The following is a 16,921-nucleotide window of genomic DNA, read 5'->3' as shown; positions in this document are numbered from 1 at the left end:
GAACAGTACTTCTACAGGATTTATTAATCTTACTTAATGTTAATTTCAGCATTTATTAATGCATTATTAAAATCAAAGCCTGTGCTTGTTAATATTAGTAGTAGTAATTATTATAACATTTAGCACTGGTGTCACCGGTTCCTCAAACATAAGGTAAATGAAGTGCATCAGAACATGAGGGTTAGTTATCCTCACTTTGCAACTTGTGGTTTACTTGTTTACTGTTGAATTTAGAGGCAGATGGTATTGCTGTAGTTCAGAAACTCGTATTTGTTGTTGTTTCTCTTACACTGGCCCATAATGAAAGCATGAATGCGAGCAGTGTTGAGAATCAGTTGGCTAAACTGAACTAATAATTGAATCCACCGCTTAGCCTGACACGATCCATCCTGACTGATACAGCATGTGACGTTCTCTCAGACTGTGTGTCGAATAAATCTGATGAGGTATTGAAAGCACAACAGAGGCAGAATATGCCACATGAATCATTTTTGAGCATATTAGCTCAACGGAGCCTTGGCCTAGCGGTTTTGAATAGTCCCCTAATCCCGTTTGTTTTGTGCAAAAAATTTGTCTTTGTTTTCAACAGCAAAAAATAACAGCAGTCGGGTTTGGAACGACATGAGGGTGAGGAAATAATGACAGAATTGTGTCATTGTTTTGAGTGATTTGCCTCTTTAAAAATGTAGTTTTTTTTTTGCCAAAATCACTCTATTTCCCACATCAAATAGCCCTCAAAAAACACGTTTTGTAATGTCTGCAGTGCAAGATCTGCCATGTTGAGCTAACTAGCGAGAGCATTTTTTCTTCTGCCTCATCAGCACGGTTTCAGGCCAGACCCTGAGCTGTCCATCCATCTGCCTATGATAAACGAATATAACAAGAATTTTCCTATTGCCACTCGCATATTCACTGGTGCTCCATCAACTCGTAGCATATTTTTTCTGGATCTGTCCTTTGCTTGCGGACCCCATAGCATGGCTGTGACGTCAGATTTGGGTCTCTCGTTGCTCACCCGCAACTCTTACTGCAACCAACAGAACTTTGTCTTTTAAATGGCACCACAAAATTAGAGGTGAATCAGCTCTGGTAACCATGTTATTATATACTTTTCTTTCCCTTTTTCACCAAAATTATTTCAATTGATCATTATTTCCATGAAATCAAACCAAAGTCTGGAATATATGGCCCCACATCTTGAAGACAGTATATCTAATTAACCATCTAACAAAATTTGAGGCCTCAGGTTTTTTCCCCAGTCTCTTTGGTGGTAAAGCTGTAATTTTTCCAATGCACATACCCCAAAATTGCATGGAGAGATGTTCCCATTTTTCAGTCCATTGGAGAGACATATTAAGCATTAGACTTCTAAAAACATCTTCTAAAGATGGCTGTAATGTTCGTGCTGATTCATTCATTAGATGTGACCTAGATGATGTTACATTTGTCCACTCAGGCTTAGATCACCAGAGGTTTGAAAACAATAAAGCATTTGTTCATGCTAAATTTCCAGAGGCCTGTCATACTGTAGATAAAATTTTACAGATGGCCCGCAAACTTGTTCAACCATCTATTCATTTGTAACTCACCGTCTGCCAAAACAACAATTTGGTTTCTGACTTAAACATTCATAAGCGATCGAAATCATTTGAAAATATTTAGAGTTGGAAAATGTGATTTGTCGTGTCACAGACTTTCAGTTCAGCTCTGTTACTGCAAACAAAACTTTGTTTTATAGTTCATTTCAGTTAAATATTCAATAGACGTTGCCTAACCGAACTACAGAGTCCAGAGAGAAAACCTCTGCATGTCATTTAACTTGCAGTTTTGGGGTATTAATCATTTTAAAGTTAAACCTCAATGGCAATTTCTCGGTTGGCGCATATAATATTTGAGATCTTCCATTTTTTACCATCTGAAGTTTTGAGCCAATCACCTGAACTGTTCATGTCATGTGACTATGTCATATGGCTGTTAATGTTATGTGACTATGGCAAATGTTTCTTAGAATTCCTACTATGAATGAATACCTGCTTTAACGTGGAGACAATCAAAGTGTGTAAAGCTTTTAGAATTTCTTCAAAGGTGCTAGACAAGAGCTGTAATCAATCAGATCTGTTAGGAGATAAAGGCAACATCATTGGCAAGAATGAAGAATCAGGTAAAGATCTGTGCTGTTGACTCAGATTAGCTTTCACATAATCCTTGTTTAAACTGCATAATCATTGCTTGATCTCACTGGAAATCAAACCCAAATTTACTTGAGCTATGAATGCATGCAATTAATTCAGCCATTAATAACGGTTTTGAGTTTATTTAAACATGGTTTTGTACTAACCAGTAGAGCATTTCAAAAAGAATCAAATCACTGATGCATTCAGGTGTTTCAAAAGTTGACATCGAAAGTGAGAGTTGAGTTCAGGACAAATGACTCCAATGATGGGTCTAACATGTCCAATGAGAAAGTTTTCAAAATATTTCTTCCAACATTCCCCCCAACTTCCATTGACAAACAGACAGTCCTGTCCCAAACTCTTATGCTCTATTCATAATTGTCTCTGCATAAACTATAAGAAAAGGTATTTGAAAACCATTATTTGCTCTCTTGTAAGCACTGATAAATTAACTGATTACAATCACCAACAGAGATCTGTCTTAAGATATAGATATCAGCTTTTCATGGTGAAGTTTTACTGATAGCGATCTACAATACGAAGGTAATAGGAAACCATTGCAGAACAAAGCTCAGGTTTGATTTGTGGCCTGTACGGCAGCAGACGCTCAATGCATGGCTGCATATGTGCGCACATGCTCACAGGAATCTGCTGGCACGCTGTCATTATGGCTGGATATGTGTGTAAACATGTGGCAGCGGAGAGAGTGTCAGTACTGGCAGGAACATCTGAGCTGTCAACAGAGGCTCCTGATCACCGAGAGCAAGATAGAGAGAGAAACACAACAGCTGGCATTATTATGGCATTGTCAAAACAGAAGTATTTTCGGGAGGACTGCCAGCAGCCATCAGTGCGCTACAGGAAAACTCAAATCATCCGCACACTCTCGCTGGAGGAAAGGGTGATGACCTCTGTGACCCCGGGGTCGTGTGGGGGAGGGGACTGATAGGTGGGCTGCTTCAGCTGTGTACAGTGTGGCAGAGCAGCAGGGTGTTATGGGATACACCTTCAAAATGGTTTCTGGAGATTGTTGGGGGAGCTTTAAAAAAAATAATTTGAACCAAAATCGTTTTAGAACTTGAGGTCTTTGCAGAATCTTTTGAAGTTTTGTGTTTTTAAAAAAAAATTTCTAGCTCTTAAGAAAAATGTAAATGAACTTTAGTTAAAAAAAAAAAAACAAAGACAAAAAAGTATGAATGGTGTAGGACCTATAACACTAAGAATTTCTAAAATGGCAAAAAATAATGCCAAATTAAGCGTATAACTATGGTTCCCTGAGATGGAATGAGACACTGTGTCCCCTAGGGGACACTTTGGGGAATGAAATCAGCATGAACGGTGTCTGAAGCATGTCTAAAGCAACATCAAACTCATTGAACCATGCAGTTCATGACATCGTTAGCGGGATGCCTAGAGGTATTCAGACACACTCTCTCTGTTTAAATCTAGATTAAAAACACATCTCTTTCACCAAGCATTTAAATAATGCATCTCATAATTTGTGACTGCAGTTGTATCTGATCAAATGCACACTATTATTCTTTAGCTTGGGTTAAACAAATAAATTTTACTTTGTTGGAACAGCAGCTACGCTAATTATGTCTCTTTTTGTTTCTCTGTTTTGCCCATGGTAACTAGGATTTAGACAAGGTCCAGTCTGGATCCAGAACACTTGAGAAGAGATGATGCTGACCCTCAGAGGACCTCAGATGATGCTAACCCTGAAACAACATACAGAACTAACAAATAGAAAGCACTATACAAGATTATCAAGATTATTAAATTTTCTTGATCTGTAGGTATAGATAAGTGGTTTTGCATAAACTGACTTTATCTTTCAGGTGTTTAGTGCCGTCTCTAAAGCATGTTACCTCATGCTAGGTGTCTGTTAGAGAACACTACACTGGAGTAGAGAGCACTACGAGTTGTCCTCCATGCGCATGGTAACTGAAATTTAAAACTGTTTTAAGAAAAGGCTCAATAAACTATCGGACAGATATAATACACTATGCGTCAGTATCTCTTCCCTTTGAACTTTGAACTTTTCTATGTGGAACGCTGCACGATGTTACTCCATGTTGCCTCAAGCGCATCATTCTGCACACAGGATGCGCATAAGCACTTTATGCCACTCCCTATAGGAGCCTTTCATGTTATAACTCTGGGAAGTCATGGCCTAGTGGTTAGAGAGTATGACTCCCAACCATAGGGTTGTGGGTTCAAATCTTGGGCAAGCAATACCATGACTTAGGTGCCCTTGAGCAAGGCACCAAACCCCCAACTGTTCCCGGGGCGCCGCAGCATAAATGATGCCCACTGCTCTGGGTGTGTGATGCATGAATTATGAGTATGGGTCACCATACTTAGCTGATAATGAAGTTGTCTGTGGTAGGTTTTGTTTAATACACAAAAGAGTGATGATCAGGTCAACACATTGAGGTATTGGAAAAAAAAAAAACTTCCGTTGGTAAAGGATCGGTATTGGCAGATTCTCAGAATTTCTGGTATTGGATCAGGATCGGTTCTGAAAAAGTGATATTGAGCCAGCCCACTAATTTTCTGTTCCTGTCTCCGATCTGGTTTAGTTGGATGCGTATATCTCCTGAAAGCCACTGGTTATGCTGTCGCCTATCCAGGAGATCTGAAGACTTAATAGAGAGAACATCCAGATCCCGCCGATCACTCAAGCTCGCAGTCTAAGATCTAGAGAGATCCGGTCCCTATTCAAGCTTCTTCACAAGCTCAACTTGTGAACCCCACAACTTGAGTTTTCACTGTGCCCCAGCAGCAGTGGGTCCCGAGCCACAAGGCGCAGACCCCTGTCCAACATCACGCAAGAATATTTTTATGTGTATATTGGTAAACATGAGCGAAAAACTAGAGGCATATGCGTGATTACTTGAGTTTTTTTCTCTGGAGAAAACTGTAAGCAGACAACTTCAGTCACAATCTAATTAGTGATTTTTCAGTGCTGGGAGTACAAACGTGTAAAGCACATTTGTGGTGAGGAACCCTCGCACGTTTACACCAGTGGAATGTGACCTTGCATTGTTGAGCGCATCTGAGATTTATGGAGCTGCTGCAGGGGTGTGCATATGGCAAACAGATGGGGGCATCGTGATCATCTTCTTTTCTCCTCTCTTTCTCACATGGTCTCTCTTTTGCCAAATGACTGGTTCTAATCCAACAGTTCACCACCTCCCCCAACCAAACATGTCACTCAGCTACAGTATCAACACACACACACACACTTGATCCAGCAAACTCATCACTCAACCCTGCTTTTGTCTATGAAAGCCATCTTCATTCAGCACTACCCTCAGTGAACTCTCTGAACAATCCCTGTCACCTCCTCACTCTCCTGTGGCTCATCCAACCACGCCACACACTCTGTAACCTTTCAGTCAGCGTCTCAGCGCCTCCCAGAACTGAATTTCTCACCGATCCTGCATCAGTTTCCCGTTTGCTCGCCCATTTCAAACAAACATCCAAACCGATCTCTGATCTGCAGAACACTGCGTGAATTTGACGGCGACTGTCTGAAATGTTTCCTTCTTGCGCATGTATCCCGCAATTGGTCGTGAGCGCGTTTGACATGTTTAACGACACAAAGTGAGACGAGCCGTTTGTGGTCATGCAAATCTGGCTGTTCAGGCTGCAGTGCTTACGGTAACTTAAATATCTGTTATCTTTACAGTGAGTCTAAGGGCTGGAGACGGACAGACCCACCCAGACGCATCCAGAGCGCCTTCTGATTCCAATTTAGCGCAGCTCTTTTCCCATTAGACACGGCGACCTAGAGGCAAAGACGTCCAGCACGCACACATGCACATATGTGCACACACACACACACACAGTATAAAACGGACCAAAACATTTACATTCCCTTTATTAGTCTGTCCATTTCTAAAACAACAACAACACACTTAATGGCTTAATGCCTGAAAATGAACAAATTAATAAAGCCCAAAACATTACTATTGCAATTTCACAGTTTATTATTATTATTATTATTATTATTATTATTATTATTATTATTATTATTATTATTATTATATTTTTTTTATTTTTTTTTATACTTTATTTGATCATAAAATATTAAAATGGTAAAAACTGTATTTAGTTTAATGTTTTAATAATAATAATAATAATAATAATAATAATAACAACAACTACCATTACTATTTTTTTTTTTTTCGGCAAATTGTGCAGTCTTACAACCCCCCCCCCCCCCCCCCCCCCCACACACACACACCAGATTGTTCAGCCCTTACATTTTCTATTAGTTTAATTTTTACTAAAATACTAATATTTCTCATTTTGTTTAATGTTTTTATTTAGTAATAATAATAGTTATAGTAAAAAATAAAATGACTAGTATAATATTATTTTAGTCATATTGATAATCACAAAATTTTTACCAAATTGTGCAGCCCAGCATTTTAAATCAAAATAAGATTTTTTTTTTCCTTAAAGCCCTAAAGGTCAAGATCATTTTAATGCATCTAGAGGCACCAATAAGAACTGCAAAAATAATGAGAGCTTGGTTACATATTTCAAGTGCAAGGTAATAAAATAGCCAGGGAGAAAAAGTACTTTCATTAAAGAAGAAACCCAGGCTATTACTTAAAAAGCAAATACACACTTTTATTTAAACTCACGACCAAGAACTCTCAAACACATACACACATAAGACCGACAAAAAGCTCAATCTCTCCATCTGCGCACCAAGCATCGCAGGATTACAGACAGTCACTCAGGTCAGACCGAACTGGAAACAAGAGTGGTATATACAGGCTGGAAAGCATTACATTAGCCGTTCTCCATGACGACCTCACTCAGCCAAGTGAAGCTGTCTGTCAATCAGAGTTAAAGTCACATGATCACAGTGCAGTATTCTATTAGTCTAAACCTGAAAGATCCTTGACATGTTTAGATGTGTGCAGATTCAATCTGGACTGAATTCAGAAAAGAAAACACAAAGTTACTCATGAGCGCACATGGAAAGCACATCCCAGAACCATGAGCCATTTACATTTTCTCTCCTCGTAGAAAAAGTATCAGGGAAGTTATTGTATAATACCAAAATGACTTCAGGCAGTACATCTCCTATCTTACTGAACAGGAAAATACTGAAAGCTCAAAAGCTCCCTACTAATCTCGCATTTCAATAACATCTTTGAAAGATGGGACTTTAAAAAGAAAAAGAAATCATAATAGTATTTTAACTGGAACTTACATAACAGTGGATGGGACTTAAAAATAGATTAAATTAAATATTCCCATTCATTGTCATGTTACCTCACAATGGTGGTCTTTATGACGAGACCCCTGCATTTAAACTAAGACTGTTTAAGCTGATAGCTTGTTTGATTGTATTTTAAATCTGATTTGCTCAATTCTGAATTGGATGCTATCAACAGACCGGAAATGTGTTTTGCCTTTTCTGTTCAAATGGTTTTAAAATGAGAGAAATGGACCTTGATGACAACTTAAGGGCAAGTATACACTTATTACGCCTGATAGTGAGAGTGTATGAATAAAAGTGTTTGGATGACCATTTCAGAGCTCTGGATGAAACCCAGATTAACTGTTCAGTTTAATGCCTCTAAAAGTGAGTCATTAATCATTCTGGCTGTGTTATTAGCGGTACTTGCTAAGTCAAGCATCATTATTATTATTGCTCATATTCAGGGTTAGAGGTTTCATTCTAAATAATCGGAATTACTTTGAAATACTTTGGCTTACAACCTCAAAAAAAAAAAGGTTTTATTTTATTTTTCGTTTTGAAGTCTGGCTAGTAGTTCCAGATTTTTCATTCCAGAATTATCTTTATATATATATAATTTGCAACCGAAATGTACGATGTAATGTGCAGTAATACGGCAGCACAGAAAAGGGCCAATGGCTGTCCCGTGAAGTGGGCAAAAACACCCTCACTATGGCCTTCGATTCAACCTTCATGAAAGAGCGTAACAAATTTAGATTTTTGACACATTTCGATTTTTGACACATTTCTCTCCTAAGCTTTCATTATGAGTATTTTTACTGTAAACCTGTCGCCCCTACTGGGAGTAATTAACAGCACACCACATATACACTGCATACACACTGGGTTGATAAAACACTGGGATATTTCTTCAACAACTTCACGATTTCAAAACAAAAAAGGCACCAGTTTGACATTATTTCTCAGAGAGGTCTGTGATTTCTCAGTTATAACTGCTCAAATACAAAAAGCATTTTGCATTTGGGCCTACACATTGTATAAATGTGTGTGTTATGGTAACTGAATTTGTGATTTTTCACATTCCCTCTGCTACGCCTTATGATCTTGGCAGGAGGGCAACTCATTTGGTTGAGGGTAACGTCTGGAGCCAATCTAGCAGCTCTCTCTCTCCTTCTTTCTCCTTCCTCTCGTTCCCCTCAGAGCAGGGCGGGGCTCGTATACTTTTACTGCTATCATAATAAACATACAATTGATACAGGAGGGGGGCCGGACGAGGCTTGATGCTGTAAAGTCAAGTGCCTACAGCAAGCAACAACTGTTGCAATCACAAAACCCCCAACATCCTCTTCTTCTCTTGTATAGACTACAGTCTGAGTGTATAGACAAGCCAGACATGAGCTTTATGTTTATCCCCCTTTCCCTGGAGCGAACGGCGCAAAAAGGCGATTAAACACTTCCTTTATCAGGCAGACGTGACCAACAAACCTGCATGCAAACATGTATCTCCAAGCAACATGGAACCAAATAGAGTTCCAGGGCATCATTTACCAAACACGACCAGAATGAATGTGCAAAATCACTCATACAACGTTCTTGTCTAAACTGACGCATTGAATTGAACTATTTATTTAACAATGATTGACAGAATGATTGACAGAAAATTTTTCTGCTTGTGCTGCATGAAAGAGACACAAAAATGTTGTTTGCATACCAAGTTCAACAAGGATGCACTTGTTTTGGCGTTAAATTTTGTTGTTGTTGTTAATTGTTACTAAAATTGTTCAAGTATTTAAGCTTTAAAGTGCTCTATTATGGAGACATACTTCCACGAACAGAATAAATATTGGCGTAAAGTTCATAAAAACCATTTTTACATAAATGAACATTTGTATGACAATTAATTCTAAAGAAGGGTTTTGCAAACAATGTATGCATATAATTGTTCTGCCTTGTAATAAGGACCAAAGGCTGTGGCTACATGTTAGTTTGTATACTTAACATTAGGGGTGCAAAATATTAGATTTCTGGCGATATCTGAAATGTTTTTCAAATCATTTGGGCCGATAGATCAAAAAAAAATAATCTCACAGAGCTCCGTGTATTTAAATGTTTATAAAACAATTGAAAAAAAATATGACATGTTAACGAATAAATCTGCATGTATTCAATTATTTAATTTACAAATGTCTTATGATTTTATGACATCTATTACTGCTTTATTAAAGGGATACTTCATCCATAAATGAAAATGTAATATTTATCTGCTTACCACCAGGGCATCCAAGATGTAGGTTTCCTGTACCTAAACCGTCGCAATCTGTCAGTCTTATAATGGAAGTGAATGGGAACCACGGCTAAAACATAAAAACAACAACAACAAAAATACACAAACAAAAACCAAATTAAACATTACGGCTTGTAACGATACATTAATGTGTTAAGACACAAAACTGTCGGTCTGTACAAGAAACTGAACATTGTTTATATAGTTTTTTTACCTCTGATTTTCATCACAATGTCCGAAAACGTTCTTCTCGACAGCAGGTGCCTGACATGTTGTCTTGCTTTATGGCAGATTGCAGACTTATAAGTGCATTACAGCCACCTATCTCTCAAATGGACCATGAACACTCCTAATTAAGATTGTAGACAGAGTTTCAATGGTCCATTTTAGAGATAGGTGGCGGTAATGTACTTAAAAGTCTGTGATCGCCGTAAAGCAAGAAGAAGAAGTGTCAGCATCAGGCTGCTGTTGAGAAGAACACGCTCATGACAAACAGTTTGGACATTGCGTGAATCAGAGGTTAAAAAAACAAAACTCTATAAATATCGTTCAGTTTCTTGCACAGACCGATCATTTTGTGTCACATCTACACATCGATGTATCATCATGAGCCGCAGTGTTTAATATGGTCTTCTTTGTGAATGTTTTTGGACTCCCAAAGCCGTGATTCTCATCCACTTACATTATAAGATTGATAGACTGCAACAGTTTGAGTTAAAAATCTTGGTTTGTGTTCTACTGAAGAAACAAGGTGATAAGAAGATTTTTGGGTGAACAGTCCCTTTAAGAAACACAAGTATCTTAATGATATCTGTGTATTCTACTTTAATATTATTACAAGTAGGTCTACAAAAACCCCTAAGAAAACAAAACGCCTTACCAGAGGGCCATTAGCACCCAGGGGGGGCTGTACTAGTGCCTGTTGACATTATCACACACTGGATGCGTTGTTCTGTACGTGCATTCTCAAATTAACATTAACAACAACTTTTTGTAATTTACAAATTTTGTGTAAATTGTGGCATTCTTATGCACACATCCTATTCTAGTCTATACTATGTCGTACAGCATTCAGGATTCAGGTTGGGTATGATGAAACATTATATGCTGTATGATTCTAACAACAGCTCATGAAACCAACAGGAAACTACAACAGACCAGACACAACTGACAAAGACATTTTGGTGAACACACTTAGACAATACTTGAAGACTGAACTAAAAATGGGAGTATAATTCAGCTCTGTTAAAACAATAAATCTAGACTTACCGGAGACAGGCTCCAACTGAGTGTGCATGTGCTTACTGGTGAACTTCAAAACTAACATCATCCAAAAATAAAGTCTGCATATAGTCCATACAACTGAACCACTTAAAAGAGCTCTCACAGACTGTCTGCTTTGAGATAGTTTAAGAGGACTGCGGCAAAGAAAGCATATAAAATGGCATTTACCATATTAAAAATTATATGAAAGCCTTGCCAGTATTGCTCTTTGTTATTTATAAGGCTTTGTTTCCCAAAAAAGCTGTGGACAAACGCTGAACTCTTGACATCAGCTGTGTGTTAATTGACATGGAAAACTTGTCTGCGTACAATTGAAGGGGTTTATGATGTTTGGTTGTTGGTGCACCCTCACAATCTGCGCACCTGATTACTCTTTCAGATCCCCTTGAAATTACTCAATTGGGTTCGGAACGATCCATTAGTCTAATTGCAGTGCTTGTCATTTAGGAAAAAAGAGACGCAAATAATCAGTGGCTAGAAGCTCATGAAGCGTCCCAACTGTATTGAGTCAAGCAATCAACTTCAGATGACCCCAAACTAGTGATGAAATCTCTCCGAAAACGCTTTCTTTCCGTGATAGGGTGCATTGGAATTACTCAGTCCTGAAGGCAGAATTAAAGTTTATTGGCCAATGCTAATTTATTATTATGTATTACCCCAATTTTCCATAACACACGACAGAGCAGACAGCGCTTTTCAAAAGCCAAAGAGTTCAGAAATGCACAAAAAAAGAAGACGGCAAAAAAGAAAATAAATACATATTCCTAGTTAAAAAACAAAACAAATACAAATCTGTACACTAGAGCCAAATGTGGTGGAAGCACCATGTGTTACCTTTAAGGGGACGGCCTACAACAGATGATGAAAGACGTTTGAAGAGCACAGTCTCTGCATGCCAAACACCTCATTTATTTTGGTAGAACCGAAACATCTATTTTAACTACATGTTCTGACATCATGTGGACGGGCTATCAGCCATTTGCTTGACACTAATATTTGCATAATAGCTTGGTTTTGCCGATGCTTGGTTGTGCTGATGGAAACCTCGCCCCCTCGAGACACATTGTGCCAGATTAAACACTTGTTGACGGGTCTTGTGTTTGATTGCGACACATTTGAAAGTTTTGAGTTACATCTAAGAGGTTGAGATTTTAAGAACTAGAATAAATGGCAGGATTTATGCAAATAGCATAAAATTTCATCACAAGTAGCTATACAAGTCAAGTCAAGTCTGCTTTATTGTCAAGTTCTTCCACATGCACAGTGCATACATACAGAGAATTAAAAATGCGTTACTCTCAGACCCCGGTGCATACAGATAACATTAATAGTACAACATTAAATACAGATAATAAAATATCAAGTACAACTATACAAATATACAAATAGGTATAGCAGCACAAGGCACATGGCAGATAGAGCGCAAACCAGTGAAATAAACTTTTTTTTTTTTTTTTCATTTTTCATCCACATGTACTGTATGGTTTAAACATTTGAAATATTGCACAAGTCATATATTTTTAGAACTGGTGTTGATTTTTAATGATAGTTCATGCTGTTTTTTGGAGCTACACAGTGAAGGACAGTTTGTGTTAGTTGAATGGAAAAGAGCAGCCTGAACAACCAACAAAATATCTCCTTTTGTGTTCTACGAAAGAAATCAAAATTGTTCGTTTGTCACCACAATGCCAGGGCATTGCTATGCAGTTGCTAAGGTTTTCTTAGTGGTTAGTGCATTATTATGCCATTGTTAGGGGTTATTAGCTTAAGTAAAAAAAAAAAAAGTATATATATATATATATATATATATATATATATATATATATATATATATATATATATATATATATATATATATATATATATATATAAGACGTATCTAGAGCATACTGTAAATATTGTTTTTGTTCTTTTAACTTGGGCCAGTAATCCCTAACAATCACATAGCAATGCAAGGGCATTGAAAAAAAAAATAAATAAATAAAAAAAAAATCCCAATAACCTACGATATATTACATTATGCAAACTTTCATTCTTAATACAGGCACTACCAACTTGTGCAGCTAAGGATTCTGGGAGTCTGCTGGTCTAATTTCAGTGTTACATCATTGTGTGTTTTTTGAAAAGAGAGAGAGCGTTTAAAGGGACAGCAGTGAAGACAGAAAGGAAACAAGCAAAATCTGAGAGGGCAGGTGACACGCTGTGATGAGTTCAGTCCAGAGCCGTTATTAGAGTAATGAGAACTACACAGGGAAAATATTGGCACAGACCTGGACAGCTGGGAGAGAGAGAGAGAGAGAGAGAGAGAGGGATGAGAGCTGAGGTGAGAGATTTCATAAGGAAACAGGATTGTCTGGACACAGATTTTATTCCATGTGCTATATAAGGGCCATCTGGTGGCCACAATCTCAACCTCTTCATTCCTGACCCTCAATTCCTAATTCATTTTTTCATTCTTTCTTTTCACATTTGTTCAAACTGTTTATTGTCTATAAACACTCTTTCCATGTAGTAGCAAAACAATCGGCACATGATACTAGCAATATCCCATTACGTCCATCCTCACTGCATTCATCCTCAAGCAAACTTGATCACTTAGTAACTTCTGCCTCTTATTTGACACTTCCAACTGTTATCCCATATCACAGACATTATTATAGTATGTGCTCCAAGACACTTCTCCATGTGGATTTGTTTAGTTATGCCTTTTCCCCCCTTTATTTGAAGCCTATTTGGTCACTTGACATGGCTTAGAGAATTTGTTTATAAAAATCTGTTTACATATGCATAACTATTACTGACAAGGCACATATGCTGTCCTAAATCCAAAGAGATTTGAATTTGGAAAAATGTGTCATTGCAGGCCAAAAGGAAAATACATAATTAAGGATGTGATCTAAATTAGTCAAGATGGTTTGAGAATTGGTGGTCTTGATGCTGTAAATTTAATACTCATAAATTTCAGCAATCTTAGCTTCTATTTACACAATTAAGGATTTACAGCAAGAGATGTAATTGTAGACTACTGTACTAATTCTGCTGCACAATATGCATGTGTATTTTGCAGGGGGTTTCAATATGCACCATCTGGTTTGATGAAAAAACTGCCTGCATGAGAAAATATACTGCAATAACAGAAACTATAATAAATCTAACAGAAATATACATCCCCCTAATTTTTCATTTTTTTTTTTTTTTTTTTTAAGGCTGGGCGTTGAAAGGAGGAAGTTATAAAATCTCTGAAATATTAAATCAAGAATATTCCCCATAACTCACGCAGAGAAACTAACAGAGAAGCCCAGATATACACAAACAAAAGGCTCCTGGTAAAAATCTAATAAAAGCTGGTAAACAGAAGCCTTCTCCCAAAATAAATATAACAAACACGTGGGTATGGTTTTAACCTGGCACTGCCAACTGTTTACTTTCCTGAAAAATCCGTACTAGCGTTCAATGACAGGACTGAGCACGCATCCATGGAAAGTGCCACAGGGGAGAACGGAGAAAAAAGATGGGAGGGGTGGATGCAGGTTGCCAGTGTCAAATATCTGAGATTCTAGGACCTGGCCTGACCTCTGTGAGTGACCTCCCAGCGTGAATTAGCACGGAGACTTCCTTTATGAGCAACCGAGGGACAGTAAATCTATTAATAACAGTGTCATGTACAGGAACTCTGGCCCCTGACTAGTTTACAGCTGCAGAGCCAGTATGATATAGATCATGAGTATATCCTGAATAATAACACCTCAAAGCTTGTATAGACTCATTCTGTCAATTTACATTTGTATGTAATTTACATAACATTACATTAGAGTGACTATCTATCTATCTATCTATCTATCTATCTATCTATCTATCTATCTATCTATCTATCTATCTATCTATCTATATGACTATTTTTGTGACTATGTATAGTGACTATATATATATATATATATATATATATATATATATATATATATATATATATATATATATATATATATATATATAATGTATATATATAATGTATATGTGTGTGTGTGTGTGTGTGTGTGTTTAGACAGAGAGAGAGAGAAAGAGAGAGAGAGAGAGAGAGAGAGATTAAAACTAAGTGTAAATATTTAAACTAAATATGACAGTTAAAAATACATCATAAAATTATTTATACTCCAATAGAAACACTTGTAAGGATAGGATACAAAGTTTATATATATATATACACACACACACACACACACACACACACACACACACACACACACACATATATATATTATACTTGCACTATGCAGACTTAAGGAAACTTACACAAATAACAGTACTCGCACACACATTATTTATTACACTTCTCTCTAATGATAAATGTGACCCCCTATAATGACAGTGAATTATGGATGAATACAAGTGCTAACTTCACAGAAAAATCTAGTAAAAACATCATCAGACACAATTGTCAGCTGTGTGTGTTTAATGTGATTAAGTACAGCAGCCGTGTCCACAATAATTCATGCACAGAAGCATCAAGTGGATAGATCGGACCCTCACCTTGCGAGCAGCACTGAAACTCCCAGCAGCTCAGTGTGTGTGTTCCCGTCCCGTCCCGTCCCGTCCCGTCCCGCTCCTCTCACTCTTACAAACTGACGTCGCTCATCCACAACTCACCGCATGGCTCTCATTACACTCAAATGCAAGGAGAGGGCGAAAGAGAGAAGAGAACTACTGAAGAGAGAGGGAACTTAGCCCAGCCCAGAATGATAAGTGAAGCTGGCAGGACTGTCCCAAGCTTGAGAAACCTTTTTTTTCTTTTTTCTCTTTTTGTGGGGGGTGGTTTGGGTTATTCAATTCTATCTTTGCTAAAATTTCCATCAATTTTATTTATTTTTTTCCTACAAATACTCAGAACATCTGGTGCTACCACCTCTCAGTCTATCAACAGCTTTCCTCTGCAGAGTTCTTCTGTGTCTAGTCTTCACTCTCCACTCCTGTACACACTTTCTATTTCTGTCTCTCTCAGCAGCTGGAAAAGGGAAACACACCTGCTGGACACTTTTTAAAGGAGGTGATGAATCTCTATAAGGAGAAGTTCCTGAAAGCCTCTTTCTTTTTTCCTTTTCTTTTCACAAAAACGGATGACAGATTCGCATTAGCTTGTCCAGGGCAAAATCGCTCTGTCTTTATCACTGATGTTCATCTTCCTTTCCTTTCTTTAGTTTCTCTGCGGATTATCATCACATTTAATGTGGGATTGGGACACAGCAAACTGGATTGGAGAACCATGAACCATAGATATTGAGAACCATGAATCCATTTTAACTGATATTTCCAAGAATTCTTCTGTTCTTTCAACAAACCCTCAAGTATTCAAGTCAGCTAGAACATATTTCATATTTGGTGGCATATTTCAATACGAAGAATTTTTAAGCCTCTGGGGTCTGAGGGTGTTTTTGGACCATGGAAATGTTTTGACACGACCAGACATTTTTGCTTTATTCAGTTTCTTATAAACATATTAAAGGCTAAAGTCTGATTACACCTTATTCAGCAAACTGGGATGCAATAGTATGTATCAGCATGTATGTACAAATTTGTGTTTTTGGAGAAAACATTTATGTGTGGTTAGTGAAAAAAAAAAATAAAGTCACTAAAATAAGGCCACAAAACATCCAGAACATTTTTTTCACAGGACTTTTGAGTACATCCTGCTCACTCATTCACTGAAGTCTGTCACACCACATAAAAATGTGTTATTAACAACTGCTCACAAACACTGGGGGAGTGTCTGCTGTCTGTGTTGAACCCATGCCCACTCATGGGAAAGTTCTCTCTTAACTGTCACCCTGAATGGATGCTTCCTCTAGCAGCTTAGTTTCAATAAGGAGACTGAGCTGTTTTGCAAATTATAGCAACCGGGTATTTTGCATTTATGTGACGAAGGCAAAGCTAGCTAGCAAACTCGGCTGTAGTTAC

At 37.7% G+C, this 16,921-nt stretch overlaps 1 protein-coding gene across 1 annotated transcript in view; it reads right to left on the bottom strand.

Moving 5' to 3' along the window:
- LOC127947249 (uncharacterized) overlaps positions 1-15,557 on the bottom strand; it is a 70,321-nt gene extending 54,764 nt beyond the window's left edge. Inside the window, exon 1 of the mRNA XM_052544241.1 lies at positions 15,500-15,557. The gene's annotated coding sequence lies outside the window, so the exon portion shown is untranslated. The remainder of the gene's footprint in view (positions 1-15,499) is intronic.
- Positions 15,558-16,921: the final 1,364 nt, after the last annotated feature.

Source organism: Carassius gibelio, chromosome A25 (assembly GCF_023724105.1).
Source record: "Carassius gibelio isolate Cgi1373 ecotype wild population from Czech Republic chromosome A25, carGib1.2-hapl.c, whole genome shotgun sequence".
Classification (NCBI taxonomy): domain Eukaryota; kingdom Metazoa; phylum Chordata; class Actinopteri; order Cypriniformes; family Cyprinidae; genus Carassius; species Carassius gibelio.
Note: the sequence above shows the minus strand (reverse complement) of the source record. Positions and strands in the feature narration are given on the sequence as shown.